This window comes from Amia ocellicauda, unplaced genomic scaffold (genome assembly GCF_036373705.1).
Source record: "Amia ocellicauda isolate fAmiCal2 unplaced genomic scaffold, fAmiCal2.hap1 HAP1_SCAFFOLD_153, whole genome shotgun sequence".
Lineage (NCBI taxonomy): Eukaryota > Metazoa > Chordata > Actinopteri > Amiiformes > Amiidae > Amia > Amia ocellicauda.
Genome location: NW_027102716.1, coordinates 33,835 through 47,446, shown reverse-complemented (window position 1 = coordinate 47,446; position 13,612 = coordinate 33,835). Strand labels below are relative to the sequence as shown.

Genomic DNA, 13,612 nt, shown 5'->3' with positions numbered 1-13,612 from the left:
TTTAAAATAATTATTCGCTCAATCTCCTTCTCCCAGTTTAACTCTTCTGTTGCCGGCAAAGACTTGGTTGGTTTCTGATTCCGGTTCTGGCAACAGAGCTACAGGTTGAGCTGTGGCAGCGAGTTTCTGGTTCAGGTGAGAGAGAGAGAGAGAGAAAGACTGTCCGCTGTTCCTTATAGTCTGTCAGATCAGTAGGTGATTGGTCCCTGAGTTCTTGAGATTGGATTTCGGTTTCAGCCCCCAGTGTCCTATTGGAGGGAGGCTTTATTTATGACTGATGTCAATCCATGCCATCTTTTGGAAATGCCGGTTGGCCTGGGTTCGTAGCTCTATGTCGGGATTTCGGCTCTCATCCACTTCAAAGAGTTTTTATCACCTACAGGCCCCTTTCTCCAGACATCTCATAGCAGAATTCCAAACTATTTGGCCTCTTCTCGGTGCCATCCTCCCCAAAACTGTCACTTTGATGCAAACCAGTTCCAAGCTGATGAGCTAAGGAAATCTGATAACTTTGGGGGGGGAGAGGTCTTCTTTAGATCAGTGCTTCAGCTCAGAGCCCAAATGCTCTTATCCAAATACACCCAACATAACGCTACATATGTATGTATGTATGTATATATGTGTAGAAGGAAAATTAGAAATTATTTTCTTACACCTGTTTTTCTCTCTTGTATACTTAAGAAAGATACGGTCAAGCTAGAAGGTCAGCCCAGACGATAGTTTGATTTCTGTTTGTTATTTACGATGAGAACCTTGGAGACATTGTCAAACGGTATGACCTACGTGCCTGTTCCCTAAAACCATGTGTTGACCTATGAACTCTGTTCTATAATGATATATGTTCTGCTTAGTTAGCCTTTAAGATAACATTGTAATGACTTTCTAGCATGTATGGATGTATGTATGTATGTATATATATATATATATATATATATATATATATATGTATGTATGTATGTCCAATTGCTTTGACAATACAAAAGAATTGAATTGAGAGGAAGAGAGAGAGAGAGAGAGAGAGAAAGAGAGAGAGAGAGAGACAGACAGACAGACAGACAGACAGACAGCTCAGTGATGACATCACGAGCCTCTCTCAGCTGACTGCTATGACATCACAGAGCACGTACATTCCATTGCTTGTCGTCTGTCAACCACTCAGTCACTGCTAGCCAGACTGTCCCTAAGACAAAGTGTACAATACTTCAATTATATCTCCTCCAGACAGATAAAGAGTATTAAGAGCTACGATGAAGTTACCCAGGAGACGTAAAAAGCTTGCATCACCTGGTATTTCCTGGAGGTCACCCATCCAAGTACTAACCAGGCCCTGGCCCGTTTAGTTTCCAAGGTCTGACGAGATCGGGCACGTTCAGGACGGTGTGGCCGCAAGCCGAGATGCCTGGCTGCATGATGTCTCTTAAAGGCTGGCGGGTATTGACGGAATTTCCAGCAAAAAATAAAAAATAAAAAAATAAAAAAATGGAGGGAAAAATAACAGTGCAGGAAAGGGTGTTGAAAGTAGCCGGGAACGTGTACAATTCTTCAATTATATCTCCTCCAGACAGAAAGAGAGTATTAAGAGCTACGATGAAGTTACCCAGGAGACGTAAAAAGCTTGCAGCACCTGGTATTTCTAGGAGATCTCCCATCCAAGTACTGACCAGGCCATGCCCCGTTTAGCTTCCGAGATCTGACGAGACGGGGTGGGTCCAGGACGGTGTAGCCGCAAGCCGAGAGGCCTGGCTGCATGATGTCTCTTAAAGGCTGACGGGTGTTGACGGAACTTCCAGCAAATAAAAAAAGAAAAATGGAGGGAAAAATATCAGTTCAGCAAAGGGTGTTGAAAGTAGCCGGGTACGTGTACATTTCTTCAATTATATCTCCTCCAGACAGAAAGAGAGTATTAAGATCTACGATGATGTTACCCAGGAGACGTATAAAGCTTGCAGTACCTGGTATTTCCAGGAGGTCACCCATCCAAGTACTGACCAGGCCCTGCCCTGTTTAGCTTCCGAGATCTGATGAGATCGGTCGTGTTCAGGACGGCATGGCCGCAAGCCGAGAGGCCTGGCAGCATGATGTCTCTTAAAGGCGGGCGGGTTTTGACGGACCTTCCAGCAAAAAAAAAAAGAAAAAAGAAAAATGGAGGGAAAAATATCAGTGCAGCAAAGGGTGTTGAAAGTTGCCGGGTACGTGTACATTTCTTCAATTGTATCTTCTCCTGACAGAAAGAGAGTATTAAGAGCTACGATGAAGTTACCCAGGAGACGTAAAAAGCTTGCAGTACCTAGTTTTTCCAGGAGGTCACCAATCCAAATACAGACCAGGTCCTGCCATGTTTTGCTTCCTAGATCTGACAAGATCGGGCGCGTTCAGGACGGTGTGGCCGCAAGCCAAAAAGCCTGGCTGCATGATGTCTCTTAAAGGCTGGAGGGTATTGACGGAACTTCCGGCAAAAAAAAAAGAAAAAAGAAAAATGGAGGGAAAAATATCAGTGCAGCAAAGGGTGTTGAAAGTAGCCGGGTACGGGTACAATTCTTCAATTATATCTCCTCCAGACTGAAAGAGAGTATTACGAGCTACGATGAAGTTACCCAAGAGACGTATAAAGCTTGCAGCACCTGGTATTTCCAGGAGGTCACCCATCCAAGTACTGACCAGGACCTGCCCCGTTCAGCTTACGCGATCTGACGAGATCAAGCGCGTTCAGGACGGTGTGGACACAAGCCGAGAGGCCTGGCTGCATGATGTCTCTTAATGGTTGGCGGGTATTGACGGAACTTCCAGCAAAAAAAAAAAAAAAGAAAAACGGAGGGAAAAATATCAGTGCAGCAAAGGATGTTGAAAGTAGCCAGGTACGTGTACAATACTTCAATTATATCTCCTCCAGACAGAAAGAGAGTATAAAGAGCTACGATGAAGTTACCCAGGAGACGTAAAAGCTTGCAGCACCAGGTATTTCCAGGAGGTCCCACATTCAAGTAATGACCAGGCCCTGGCCCGTTTAGTTTCCAAGGTCTGACGAGATCGGGCGCGTTCAGGACGGTGTGGCCGCAAGCCAAGAGGCCTGGCTGCATGATGTCTCTAAATGGCTGGAGGGTATTGACAGAACTTCCAGCAAAAAAAAATGAAAAAAGAAAAATGGAGGGAAAAATATCAGTGCAGCAAAGGGTGTTAAAAGTAGCCGGGTACGTGTACAATACTTCAATTATATCTCCTCCAGACAGAAAGAGAGTATAAAGAGCTACGATGAAGTTACCCAGGAGACGTAAAAGCTTGCAGCACCAGGTTTTTCTAGGAGGTCTCACATTCAAGTACTGACCAGGTCCTGCCCCGTTTAGCTTCCGAGATCTGATGAGTTCGGGCGCGTTCAGGACAATGTGTCCGCATGCCAAGAGGCCTGGCTGCATGATGTCTCTTAAAGGCTGGAGGGTATTGACGGAACTTCCAGCAAAATAAAAAAGAAAAAAGAAAAATGGAGGGAAAAATACCACTGCAGCAAAGGGTGTTGAAAGTAGTCGGGTACGTGTACAATTCTTCAATTATATCTCCTCCAGACAGAAAAAGAGAATGAAGAGCTATGATAAAGTTACCCAGGAGACGTAAAAAGCTTGCAGCACCAGGTATTTCCACGAGTTCTCACATTCAAGTACTGACCAGGCCCTGCCCCGTTTAGCTTCCGAGATCTGATGAGATCGGGCACATTCAGGACAATGTGTCCGCATGCCAAGAGGCCTGGCTGCATGATGTCTCTTAAAGGCTGGAGGATATTGACGGAACTTCCAGCTAAATAATGAAGAAAAAAGAAAAATGGAGGGAAAAATATCAGTGCAGCAAAGGGTGTTGAAAGTAACCGGGTACGTGTACAATACTTCAATTATATCTCCTCCAGACTGAAAGAGAGTATCAAGAGCTACGATAAAGTTACCCAGCAGACGTAAAAAGCTGGCAGCACCTGGTATTTCCAGGAGTTCTCCCATCCAAGTACTGACCAGGTCCTGCCCCGTTTCGTTTCCGAGATCTGACGAGATCAAGCGCGTTCAGGTCTGTGTGTCCGCAAGCCGAGATGCCTGGTTGCATGATGTCTCTTAAAGGCTGGCGGATATTGATGGAACTTCCAGAAAAAATAAAAAATAAAAATAAAAATGGAGGGAGAAATATCAGTGCAGCAAAGGCTGTTGAAAGTAGCCGGGTACGTGTACAATTCTTCAATAATATCTCCTCCAGACTGAAAGAGAGTATTAAGAGCTACGATGAAGTTACCCAGGAGACGTAAAAAGCTTGCAGCACCAGGTATTTCCAGGAGGTCACCCAACCAAGTACTGGCCAGACCCTGCCCCGTTTAGTTTCCGAGATATGATGAGATCAGGCGCGTTCAGGACGGTGTGGCCGCAAGCCAAGAGACCTGGCTGCATGATGTCTCTTAAAGGCTGGCAAGTATTGACGGAACTTCCAGCAAAAAAAAAAAAAAAAAAAAATAGAAAAAGGGAGGGAAAAATATCAGTGCAGCAAAGGGTGTTGAAAGTAGCCGGGTACATGTACAATTCTTCAATTATATCTCCTCCAGACAGATAGAGAGTATTAAGAGCTACGATAAAGTTACCCAGGAGACGTAAAAGCTTGCAGCACGAGGTATTTCAAGGAGGTCTCACATTCATGTACTGACCAGGTCCTGCCCCGTTTAGCTTCCGAGATCTGACGAGATCGGGCGCGTTCAGGATGGTGTGGCCGCAAGCCGAGATGCCTGGCTGCATGATGTCTCTTAAAGGCTGGCGGGTATTGACGGAACTGCCAGCAAAAAAAAAAAAGAAAAATAGAGGGAAATATACCAGTGCAGCAAAGGGTGTTGAAAGTAGCCGGGTACGTGTACAATTCTTCAATTATATCTCCTGGAGACAGAAAGAGAGTTTTAAGAGCTACGATGAAGTTCCCCAGGAGACGTAAAAAGCTTGCAGCAGCTGGTATTTCTAGGAGGTCTCCCATCCAAGTACTGACCAGGCCCTGCCCGGTTTAGCTTCCGAGATCTGACGAGATCGGGCGCATTCAGGACGGTGTGGCCACAAGTCCAAAGGCCTGGCTGCATGATGTCTCTTAAAGGCTGGCGGGTATTGACGGAACTGCCAGCAAAAAAAAAAAAGAAAAATAGAGGGAAATATACCAGTGCAGCAACGGGGGTTGAAAGTAGCCGGGTACGTGTACAATTCTTCAATTATATCTCCTGGAGACAGAAAGAGAGTATTAAGAGCTACGATGAAGTTACCCAGGAGACGTAAAAAGCTTGCAGCACCTGGTATTTCTAGGAGGTCTCCCATCCAAGTACTGACCAGGCCCTGCCCCGTTTAGCTTCCGAGATCTAACGAGATCGGGCGCATTCAGGACGGTGTGGCCACAAGCCGAAAGGCCTGGCTGCATGATGTCTCTTAAAGGTTGGCGGGTATTGACGGAATTTCCAGCAAAAAAAAAAAAGAAAAAAAGAAAAAAGAAAAATGGATGGAAAAATATCAGTGCAGCAAAGGGTGTTGACAGTAGCTGGATACGTGTACAATACTTCAATTATATCTCCTCCAGACAGAGAGAGAGTATTAAGAGCTACGATAAAGTTACCCAGGAGACGTAAAAGCTTGTAGCACTAGGTATTTCCAGGAGGTTTCACATTCATGTACTGACCAGGTCCTGCCCCGTTTAGCTTCCGAGATCTGACGAGATCGGGCGTGTTCAGGATGGTGTGGCCGCAAGCCGAGATGCCTGGCTGCATGATGTCTCTTAAAGGCTGGCGGGTATTGACGGAACTGCCAGCAAAAAAAAAAAAGAAAAATAGAGGGAAATATACCAGTGCAGCAAAGGGTGTTGAAAGTAGCCGGGTACGTGTACAATTCTTCAATTATATCTCCTGCAGACTGAAAGAGAGTATTAAGAGCTACGATAAAGTTACCCAGGAGACGTAAAAGCTTGCAGCACCTGGTATTTCCAGGAGGTCTCACATTCAAGTACTGACAAGGTCCTGCCCCGTTTAGCTTCCGAGATCTGACGATATCATGCGCATTCAGGACGGTGTGGCCGAAAGCCGAGAGGCCCGGCTGCATGATGTCTCTTTAAGGCTGGCGGGTATTGACGGAACTTCCAGCAAAAAAAAAAAGAAAAAAGAAAAATGGAGGGAAAAATATCAGTGCAGCAAAGGGTTTTGAAAGTAGCCGGGTACGTGTACAATTCTTCAATAATATCTCCTACAGACTGAAAGAGAGTATTAAGAGCTATGATGAAGTTACCCAGGAGACGTAAAAAGCTTGCAGCACCTGGTATTTCCAGGAGGTCACCCATCCAAGTACTGACCAGGCCCTGCCCCGCTTAGCTTCCGAGATCTGATGAGATCGGGCGTGTTCAGGACGGTGTGGCCGCAAGCCAAGAGGCCTGGCTGCATGATGTCTCTTAAAGGCTGGCGGGTATTGACGGAACTTCCAGCAAAAAATAAAAAATAAATAAATAGAAAAATGGAGGGAAAAATATCAGTGCAGGACAGGGTGTTGAAAGTAGCCGGGTACATGTACAATTCTTCAATTATATCTCCTGGAGACAGAAAGAGAGTATTAAGAGCTACGATGAAGTTACCCAGGAGACGTAAAAAGCTTGCAGCACCTGGTTTTTCTAGGAGGTCTCCCATCCAAGTACTGACCAGGCCCTGCCCCGTTTAGCTTCCGAGATCTGACGAGATCGAGCGCATTCAGGACGGTGTGGCCACAAGCCGAAAGGCCTGGCTGGATGATGTCTCTTAAAGGTTGGCGGGTATTGACGGAACTTCCAGCAAAAAAAAAAAAAAAAAATGGATGGAAAAATATCAGTGCAGCAAAGGGTGTTGACAGTAGCTGGGTACGTGTACAATACTTCAATTAAATCTCCTCCAGACAGATAGAGAGTATTAAGAGCTACGATAAAGTTACCCAGGAGACGTAAAAGCTTGCAGCACCAGGTATTTCCAGGAGGTCTCACATTCATGTACTGACCAGGTCCTGCCCCGTTTAGCTTCCGAGATCTGACGAGATCGGGCGCGTTCAGGATGGTGTGGCCGCAAGCCGAGATGCCTGGCTGCATGATGTCTCTTAAAGGCTGGCGGGTATTGACGGAACTGCCAGCAGAAAAAAAAGAAAAATAAAGGGAAATATACCAGTGCAGCAAAGGGTGTTGAAAGTAGCCGGGTACGTGTACAATTCTTCAATTATATCTCCTGGAGACAGAAAGAGAGTATTAAGAGCTACGATGAAGTTACCCAGGAGACGTAAAAAGCTTGCACCACCTGGTATTTCTAGGAGGTCTCCCATCCAAGTACTGACCAGGCCCTGCCCCGTTTAGCTTCCGAGATCTGACGAGATCGGGCGCATTCAGGATGGTGTGGCCGCAAGCCGAGATGTCTGGCTGCATGATGTCTCTTAAAGGCTAGCGGGTATTGACGGAATTTCCAGCAAAAAAAAAAAAAAAAAAAGAAAAATGGAGGGAAAAATATCAGTGCAGGAAAAGGTGTTGAAAGTAGCCGGGTACGTGTACAATTCTTCAATTATATCTCCTGGAGACAGATAGAGAGTATTAAGAGCTACGATGAAGTTACCCAGGAGACGTAAAAAGCTTACAGCACCTGGTATTTCTAGGAGGTCTCCCATCCAAGTACTGACCAGGCCCTGCCCCGTTTAGCTTCCGAGATCTGACGAGATCGGGCGCATTCAGGACGGTGTGGCCACAAGTCAAAAGGCCTGGCTGCATGATGTCTCTTAAAGGTTGGCGGGTATTGACGGAACTGCCAGCAGAAAAAAAAGAAAAATAAAGGGAAATATACCAGTGCAGCAAAGGGTGTTGAAAGTAGCCGGGTACGTGTACAATTCTTCAATTATATCTCCTGGAGACAGAAAGAGAGTATTAAGAGCTACGATGAAGTTACCCAGGAGACGTAAAAAGCTTGCAGCACCTGGTATTTCTAGGAGGTCTCCCATCCAAGTACTGACCAGGCCCTGCCCCGTTTAGCTTCCGAGATCTAACGAGATCGGGCGCGTTCAGGATGGTGTGGCCGCAAGCCGAAAGGCCTGGCTGCATGATGTCTCTTAAAGGTTGGCGGGTATTGACGGAACTTCCAGCAAAAAAAAAAAAGAAAAAAACAAAAAAGAAAAATGGATGGAAAAATATCAGTGCAGCAAAGGGTGTTGACAGTAGCTGGATACGTGTACAATACTTCAATTATATCTCCTCCAGACAGAGAGAGAGTATTAAGAGCTACGATAAAGTTACCCAGGAGACGAAAAAGCTTGCAGCACTAGGTATTTCCAGGAGGTCTCACTTTCATGTACTGACCAGGTCCAACCCCGTTTAGCTTCCAAGATCTGACGAGATCGGGCGCGTTCAGGATGGTGTGGCCGCAAGCCGAGATGCCTGGCTGCATGATGTCTCTTAAAGGCTGGCGGGTATTGACGGAACTGCCAGCAAAAAAAAAAAGAAAAATAGAGGGAAATATACCAGTGCAGCAAAGGGTGTTGAAAGTAGCCGGGTACGTGTACAATTCTTCAATTATATCTCCTGGAGACAGAAAGAGAGTATTAAGAGCTACGATGAAGTTACCCAGGAGACGTAAAAAGCTTGCAGCACCTGGTATTTCTAGGAGGTATCCCATCCAAGTACTGACCAGGCCCTGCCCCGTTTAGCTTCCGAGATCTGACGAGATCGGGCGCATTCAGGATGGTGTGGCCACAAGCCGAAAGGCCTGGCTGCATGATGTCTCTTAAAGGTTGGCGGGTATTGACGGAACTTCCAGCAAAAAAAAAAAAGAAAAAAAGTAAAAAGAAAAATGGATGGAAAAATATCAGTGCAGCAAAGGGTGTTGACAGTAGCTGGATACGTGTACAATACTTCAATTATATCTCCTCCAGACAGAGAGAGAGTAATAAGAGCTACGATAAAGTTACCCAGGAGACGTAAAAGCTTGCAGCACTAGGTATTTCCAGGAGGTCTCACTTTCATGTACTGACCAGGTCCTGCCGCGTTTAGCTTCCGAGATCTGACGAGATCGGGCGCGTTCAGGATGGTGTGGCCGCAAGCCGAGATGCCTGGCTGCATGATGTCTCTTAAAGGCTGGCGGGTATTGACGGAACTGCCAGCAAAAAAAAAGAAAAATAGAGGGAAATATACCAGTGCAGCAAAAGGTGTTGAAAGTAGCCGGGTACGTGTACAATTCTTCAATTATATCTCCTGGAGACAGAAAGAGAGTATTAAGAGCTACGATGAAGTTACCCAGGAGACGTAAAAAGCTTGCAGCACCTGGTATTTCTAGGAGGTCTCCCATCCAAGTACTGACCAGGCCCTGCCCCGTTTAGCTTCCGAGATCTGACGAGATCGGGCGCATTCAGGACGGTGTGGCCACAAGCTGAAAGGCTTGGCTGCATGATGTCTCTTAAAGGTTGGCGGGTATTGACGGAACTTCCAGCAAAAAAAAAAAATAAAAAAAAGAAAAAAGAAAAATGGATGGAAAAATATCAGTGCAGCAAAGGGTGTTGACAGTAGCCGGGTACGTGTACAATTCTTCAATTATATCTCCTGGAGACAGAAAGAGAGTATTAAGAGCTACGATGAAGTTACCCAGGAGTCGTAAAAAGCTTGCAGCACCTGGTATTTCTAGGAGATCTCCCATCCAAGTACTGACCAGGCCCTGCCCCGTTTAGCTTCCGAGATCTGACGAGATCGGGCGCGTTCAGGATGGTGTGGCCGCAAGCCGAGATGCCTGGCTGCATGATGTCTCTTAAAGGCTGGCGGGTATTGACGGAACTGCCAGCAGAAAAAAAAGAAAAATAAAGGGAAATATACCAGTGCAGCAAAGGGTGTTGAAAGTAGCCGGGTACGTGTACAATTCTTCAATTATATCTCCTGGAGACAGAAAGAGAGTATTAAGAGCTACGATGAAGTTACCCAGGAGACGTAAAAAGCTTGCAGCACCTGGTATTTCTAGGAGGTCTCCCATCCAAGTACTGACCAGGCCCTGCCCCGTTTAGCTTCCGAGATCTGACGAGATCGGGCGCGTTCAGGATGGTGTGGCCGCAAGCCATGATGTCTGGCTGCATGATGTCTCTTAAAGGCTAGCGGGTATTGACGGAATTTCCAGCAAAAAAAAAAAAAAAAAAAAGAAAAATGGAGGGAAAAATATCAGTGCAGGAAAAGGTGTTGAAAGTAGCCGGGTACGTGTACAATTCTTCAATTATATCTCCTGGAGACAGAAAGAGAGTATTAAGAGCTACGATGAAGTTACCCAGGAGACGTAAAAAGCTTACAGCACCTGGTATTTCTAGGAGGTCTCCCATCCAAGTACTGACCAGGCCCTGCCCCGTTTAGCTTCCGAGATCTGACGAGATCGGGCGCATTCAGGACGGTTTGGCCACAAGTCAAAAGGCCTGGCTGCATGATGTCTCTTAAAGGTTGGCGGGTATTGACGGAACTTCCAGCAAAAAAAAAAAAAAAAAGAAAAATGGATGGAAAAATATCAGTGCAGCAAAGGGTGTTGACAGTAGCTGGGTACGTGTACAATACTTCAATTATATCTCCTCCAGACAGAAAGAGAGTATTAAGAGCTACGATGAAGTTACCCAGGAGACATAAAAAGCTTGCAGCACCAGGTATTTCTAGGAGGTCTCCCATGCAAGTACTGACCAGGCCCTGCCCCATATAGCTTCCGAGATCTGACGAGATCGGGGGCGTTCAGGATGGTGTGGCCGCAAGCCGAGATGCCTGGCTGCATAATGTCTCTTAAAGGCTGGCGGGTATTGACGGAACTGCCAGCAAAAAAAAAAAGAAAAATAGAGGGAAATATACCAGTGCAGCAAAGGGTGTTGAAAGTAGCCGGGTACGTGTACAATTCTTCAATTATATCTCCTGGAGACAGAAAGAGAGTATTAAGAGCTACGATGAAGTTACCCAGGAGACGTAAAAAGCTTGCAGCACCTGGTATTTCTAGGAGGTCTCCCATCCAAGTACTGACCAGGCCCTGCCCCGTTTAGCTTCCGAGATCTGACGAGATCGGGCGCATTCAGGATGGTGTGGCCACAAGCCGAAAGGCCTGGCTGCATGATGTCTCTTAAAGGTTGGCGGGTATTGACGGAACTTCCAGGGAAAAAAAAAAAGAAAAAAAGAAAAAAGAAAAATGGATGGAAAAACATCAGTGCAGCAAAGGGTGTTGACAGTAGCTGGATACGTGTACAATACTTCAATTATATCTCCTCCAGACAGAGAGAGAGTAATAAGAGCTACGATAAAGTTACCCAGGAGACGTAAAAGCTTGCAGCACTAGGTATTTCCAGGAGGTCTCACTTTCATGTACTGACCAGGTCCTGCCGCGTTTAGCTTCCGAGATCTGACGAGATCGGGCGCGTTCAGGATGGTGTGGCCGCAAGCCGAGATGCCTGGCTGCATGATGTCTCTTAAAGGCTGGCGGGTATTGACGGAACTGCCAGCAAAAAAAAAAGAAAAATAGAGGGAAATATACCAGTGCAGCAAAGGGTGTTGAAAGTAGCCGGGTACGTGTACAATTCTTCAATTATATCTCCTGGAGACAGAAAGAGAGTATTAAGAGCTACGATGAAGTTACCCAGGAGACGTAAAAAGCTTGCAGCACCTGGTATTTCTAGGAGGTCTCCCATCCAAGTACTGACCAGGCCCTGCCCCGTTTAGCTTCCGAGATCTGACGAGATCGGGCGCATTCTGGACGGTGTGGCCACAAGCCAAAAGGCCTGGCTGCATGATGTCTCTTAAAGGTTGGCGGGTATTGACGGAACTTCCAGCAAAAAATAAAAATAAAAAAAAGAAAAAAGAAAAATGGATGGAAAAATATCAGTGCAGCAAAGGGTGTTGACAGTAGCCGGGTACGTGTACAATTCTTCAATTATATCTCCTGGAGACAGAAAGAGAGTATTAAGAGCTACGATGAAGTTACCCAGGAGTCATAAAAAGCTTGCAGCACCTGGTATTTCTAGGAGGTCTCCCATCCAAGTACTGACCAGGCCCTGCCCCGTTTAGCTTCCGAGATCTGACGAGATCGGGCGCGTTCAGGATGGTGTGGCCACAAGCCGAAAGGCCTGGCTGCATGATGTCTCTTAAAGGTTGGCGGGTATTGACGGAACTTCCAGCAAAAAAAAAAAAAGAAAAAAAGAAAAAAGAAAAATGGATGGAAAAATATCAGTGCAGCAAAGGGTGTTGACAATAGCTGGATACGTGTACAATACTTCAATTATATCTCCTCCAGACAGAGAGAGAGTATTAAGAGCTACGATAAAGTTACCCAGGAGACGTAAAAGCTTGCAGCACTAGGTATTTCCAGGAGGTCTCACTTTCATGTACAGACCAGGTCCTGCCCCGTTTAGCTTCCGAGATCTGACGAGATCGGGCGCGTTTAGGATGGTGTGGCCGCAAGCCGAGAGGCCTGGCTGCATGATGTCTCTTAAAGGTTGGCGGGTATTGACGGAACTTCCAGCAAAAAAAAAAAAAAAAAAGAAAAATGGATGGAAAAATATCAGTGCAGCAAATGGTGTTGACAGTAGCTGGGTACGTGTACAATACTTCAATTATATCTCCTCCAGACAGATAGAGAGTATTAAGAGCTACGATAAAGTTACCCAGGAGACGTAAAAGCTTGCAGCACCAGGTATTTCCAGGAGGTATCACATTCATGTACTGACCAGGTCCTGCCCCGTTTAGCTTCCGAGATCTGACGATATCATGCGCGTTTAGGACGGTGTGGCCGAAAGCCGAGAGGCCCGGCTGCATGATGTCTCTTTAAGGCTGGCGGGTATTGACGGAACTTCCAGCAAAAAAAAAAAGAAAAAAGAAAAATGGAGGGAAAAATATCAGTGCAGCAAAGGGTTTTGAAAGTAGCCGGGTACGTGTACAATTCTTCAATAATATCTCCTACAGACTGAAAGAGAGTATTAAGAGCTATGATGAAGTTACCCAGGAGACGTAAAAAGCTTGCAGCACCTGGTATTTCCAGGAGGTCACCCATCCAAGTACTGACCAGGCCCTGCCCCGTTAGCTTCCGAGATCTGACGAGATCGGGCGCGTTCAGGACGGTGTGGCCGCAAGCCAAGAGGCCTGGCTGCATGATGTCTCTTAAAGGCTGGCGGGTATTGACGGAACTTCCAGCAAAAAAAAAAAAAAAAAAAAAAAGGAAAATGGAGGGAAAAATATCAGTGCAGCAAAGGCTGTTGAAAGTAGCCGGGTACGTGTACAATACTTCAATTATATCTCCTCCAGACAGATAGAGAGTATTAAGAGCTACGATGAAGTTTCCCAGGAGACGTAAAAAGCTTGTAGCACCTGGTATTTCCAGGAGGTCTCCCATCCAAGTACTGACCAGGCCCTGCCCCGTTTAGCTTCCGTGATCTGACGAGATCGGGCGTGTTCAGGACGGTACGGCCGGAAGCCAAGAGGCCTGGCTGCATGATGTCTCTTAAAGGCTGGCGGGTATTGACGGAACTTCCAGCAAAAAATAAAAAATAAATAAATAGAAAAATGGAGGGAAAAATATCAGTGCAGGACAGGGTGTTGAAAGTAGCCGGGTACGTGTACAATTCTTCAATTATATCTCCTGGAGACAGAA

The 13,612-nt window shown here is 46.0% G+C and overlaps 14 non-coding genes and 20 pseudogenes across 14 annotated transcripts; all 34 read right to left on the bottom strand.

Moving 5' to 3' along the window:
* Positions 1 to 1,272: 1,272 nt before the first annotated feature.
* Positions 1,273 to 1,391, bottom strand: LOC136723227 (uncharacterized; annotated as a pseudogene).
* Positions 1,392 to 1,612: 221 nt separating this feature from the next.
* Positions 1,613 to 1,731, bottom strand: LOC136723159 (uncharacterized; annotated as a pseudogene).
* Positions 1,732 to 1,940: 209 nt separating this feature from the next.
* On the bottom strand, positions 1,941 to 2,059 carry LOC136723194 (5S ribosomal RNA). The gene has a single exon (XR_010806622.1). It is a non-coding gene; the product is annotated as a 5S ribosomal RNA (ribosomal RNA).
* A 216-nt stretch (positions 2,060 to 2,275) lies between these two features.
* LOC136723181 (uncharacterized) lies at positions 2,276 to 2,394 on the bottom strand (annotated as a pseudogene).
* Positions 2,395 to 2,609: 215 nt separating this feature from the next.
* LOC136723168 (uncharacterized) lies at positions 2,610 to 2,728 on the bottom strand (annotated as a pseudogene).
* A 212-nt stretch (positions 2,729 to 2,940) lies between these two features.
* Positions 2,941 to 3,059, bottom strand: LOC136723160 (uncharacterized; annotated as a pseudogene).
* A 214-nt stretch (positions 3,060 to 3,273) lies between these two features.
* LOC136723171 (uncharacterized) lies at positions 3,274 to 3,392 on the bottom strand (annotated as a pseudogene).
* A 216-nt stretch (positions 3,393 to 3,608) lies between these two features.
* LOC136723149 (uncharacterized) lies at positions 3,609 to 3,727 on the bottom strand (annotated as a pseudogene).
* A 551-nt stretch (positions 3,728 to 4,278) lies between these two features.
* Positions 4,279 to 4,397, bottom strand: LOC136723147 (uncharacterized; annotated as a pseudogene).
* Positions 4,398 to 4,617: 220 nt separating this feature from the next.
* On the bottom strand, positions 4,618 to 4,736 carry LOC136723157 (uncharacterized; annotated as a pseudogene).
* A 210-nt stretch (positions 4,737 to 4,946) lies between these two features.
* Positions 4,947 to 5,065, bottom strand: LOC136723138 (uncharacterized; annotated as a pseudogene).
* A 210-nt stretch (positions 5,066 to 5,275) lies between these two features.
* Positions 5,276 to 5,394, bottom strand: LOC136723195 (5S ribosomal RNA). The gene has a single exon (XR_010806623.1). It is a non-coding gene; the product is annotated as a 5S ribosomal RNA (ribosomal RNA).
* A 224-nt stretch (positions 5,395 to 5,618) lies between these two features.
* Positions 5,619 to 5,737, bottom strand: LOC136723161 (uncharacterized; annotated as a pseudogene).
* Positions 5,738 to 6,281: 544 nt separating this feature from the next.
* On the bottom strand, positions 6,282 to 6,400 carry LOC136723124 (5S ribosomal RNA). The gene has a single exon (XR_010806606.1). It is a non-coding gene; the product is annotated as a 5S ribosomal RNA (ribosomal RNA).
* A 221-nt stretch (positions 6,401 to 6,621) lies between these two features.
* Positions 6,622 to 6,740, bottom strand: LOC136723206 (5S ribosomal RNA). Its single transcript, XR_010806633.1, has one exon. It is a non-coding gene; the product is annotated as a 5S ribosomal RNA (ribosomal RNA).
* Positions 6,741 to 6,949: 209 nt separating this feature from the next.
* Positions 6,950 to 7,068, bottom strand: LOC136723234 (uncharacterized; annotated as a pseudogene).
* A 208-nt stretch (positions 7,069 to 7,276) lies between these two features.
* On the bottom strand, positions 7,277 to 7,395 carry LOC136723209 (5S ribosomal RNA). The gene has a single exon (XR_010806635.1). It is a non-coding gene; the product is annotated as a 5S ribosomal RNA (ribosomal RNA).
* A 217-nt stretch (positions 7,396 to 7,612) lies between these two features.
* Positions 7,613 to 7,731, bottom strand: LOC136723215 (uncharacterized; annotated as a pseudogene).
* A 208-nt stretch (positions 7,732 to 7,939) lies between these two features.
* On the bottom strand, positions 7,940 to 8,058 carry LOC136723167 (5S ribosomal RNA). Its single transcript, XR_010806610.1, has one exon. It is a non-coding gene; the product is annotated as a 5S ribosomal RNA (ribosomal RNA).
* A 224-nt stretch (positions 8,059 to 8,282) lies between these two features.
* LOC136723158 (uncharacterized) lies at positions 8,283 to 8,401 on the bottom strand (annotated as a pseudogene).
* Positions 8,402 to 8,610: 209 nt separating this feature from the next.
* LOC136723203 (5S ribosomal RNA) lies at positions 8,611 to 8,729 on the bottom strand. The gene has a single exon (XR_010806630.1). It is a non-coding gene; the product is annotated as a 5S ribosomal RNA (ribosomal RNA).
* Positions 8,730 to 8,953: 224 nt separating this feature from the next.
* LOC136723165 (uncharacterized) lies at positions 8,954 to 9,072 on the bottom strand (annotated as a pseudogene).
* Positions 9,073 to 9,279: 207 nt separating this feature from the next.
* LOC136723190 (5S ribosomal RNA) lies at positions 9,280 to 9,398 on the bottom strand. Its single transcript, XR_010806618.1, has one exon. It is a non-coding gene; the product is annotated as a 5S ribosomal RNA (ribosomal RNA).
* A 226-nt stretch (positions 9,399 to 9,624) lies between these two features.
* Positions 9,625 to 9,743, bottom strand: LOC136723199 (5S ribosomal RNA). The gene has a single exon (XR_010806626.1). It is a non-coding gene; the product is annotated as a 5S ribosomal RNA (ribosomal RNA).
* A 208-nt stretch (positions 9,744 to 9,951) lies between these two features.
* LOC136723155 (5S ribosomal RNA) lies at positions 9,952 to 10,070 on the bottom strand. Its single transcript, XR_010806609.1, has one exon. It is a non-coding gene; the product is annotated as a 5S ribosomal RNA (ribosomal RNA).
* Positions 10,071 to 10,288: 218 nt separating this feature from the next.
* LOC136723223 (uncharacterized) lies at positions 10,289 to 10,407 on the bottom strand (annotated as a pseudogene).
* Positions 10,408 to 10,622: 215 nt separating this feature from the next.
* On the bottom strand, positions 10,623 to 10,741 carry LOC136723125 (uncharacterized; annotated as a pseudogene).
* Positions 10,742 to 10,950: 209 nt separating this feature from the next.
* On the bottom strand, positions 10,951 to 11,069 carry LOC136723189 (5S ribosomal RNA). The gene has a single exon (XR_010806617.1). It is a non-coding gene; the product is annotated as a 5S ribosomal RNA (ribosomal RNA).
* Positions 11,070 to 11,293: 224 nt separating this feature from the next.
* LOC136723163 (uncharacterized) lies at positions 11,294 to 11,412 on the bottom strand (annotated as a pseudogene).
* A 208-nt stretch (positions 11,413 to 11,620) lies between these two features.
* On the bottom strand, positions 11,621 to 11,739 carry LOC136723204 (5S ribosomal RNA). The gene has a single exon (XR_010806631.1). It is a non-coding gene; the product is annotated as a 5S ribosomal RNA (ribosomal RNA).
* Positions 11,740 to 11,965: 226 nt separating this feature from the next.
* LOC136723192 (5S ribosomal RNA) lies at positions 11,966 to 12,084 on the bottom strand. Its single transcript, XR_010806620.1, has one exon. It is a non-coding gene; the product is annotated as a 5S ribosomal RNA (ribosomal RNA).
* A 225-nt stretch (positions 12,085 to 12,309) lies between these two features.
* On the bottom strand, positions 12,310 to 12,428 carry LOC136723170 (uncharacterized; annotated as a pseudogene).
* A 550-nt stretch (positions 12,429 to 12,978) lies between these two features.
* On the bottom strand, positions 12,979 to 13,096 carry LOC136723202 (5S ribosomal RNA). Its single transcript, XR_010806629.1, has one exon. It is a non-coding gene; the product is annotated as a 5S ribosomal RNA (ribosomal RNA).
* A 221-nt stretch (positions 13,097 to 13,317) lies between these two features.
* On the bottom strand, positions 13,318 to 13,436 carry LOC136723140 (uncharacterized; annotated as a pseudogene).
* Between the last annotated feature and the right edge of the window lie 176 nt (positions 13,437 to 13,612).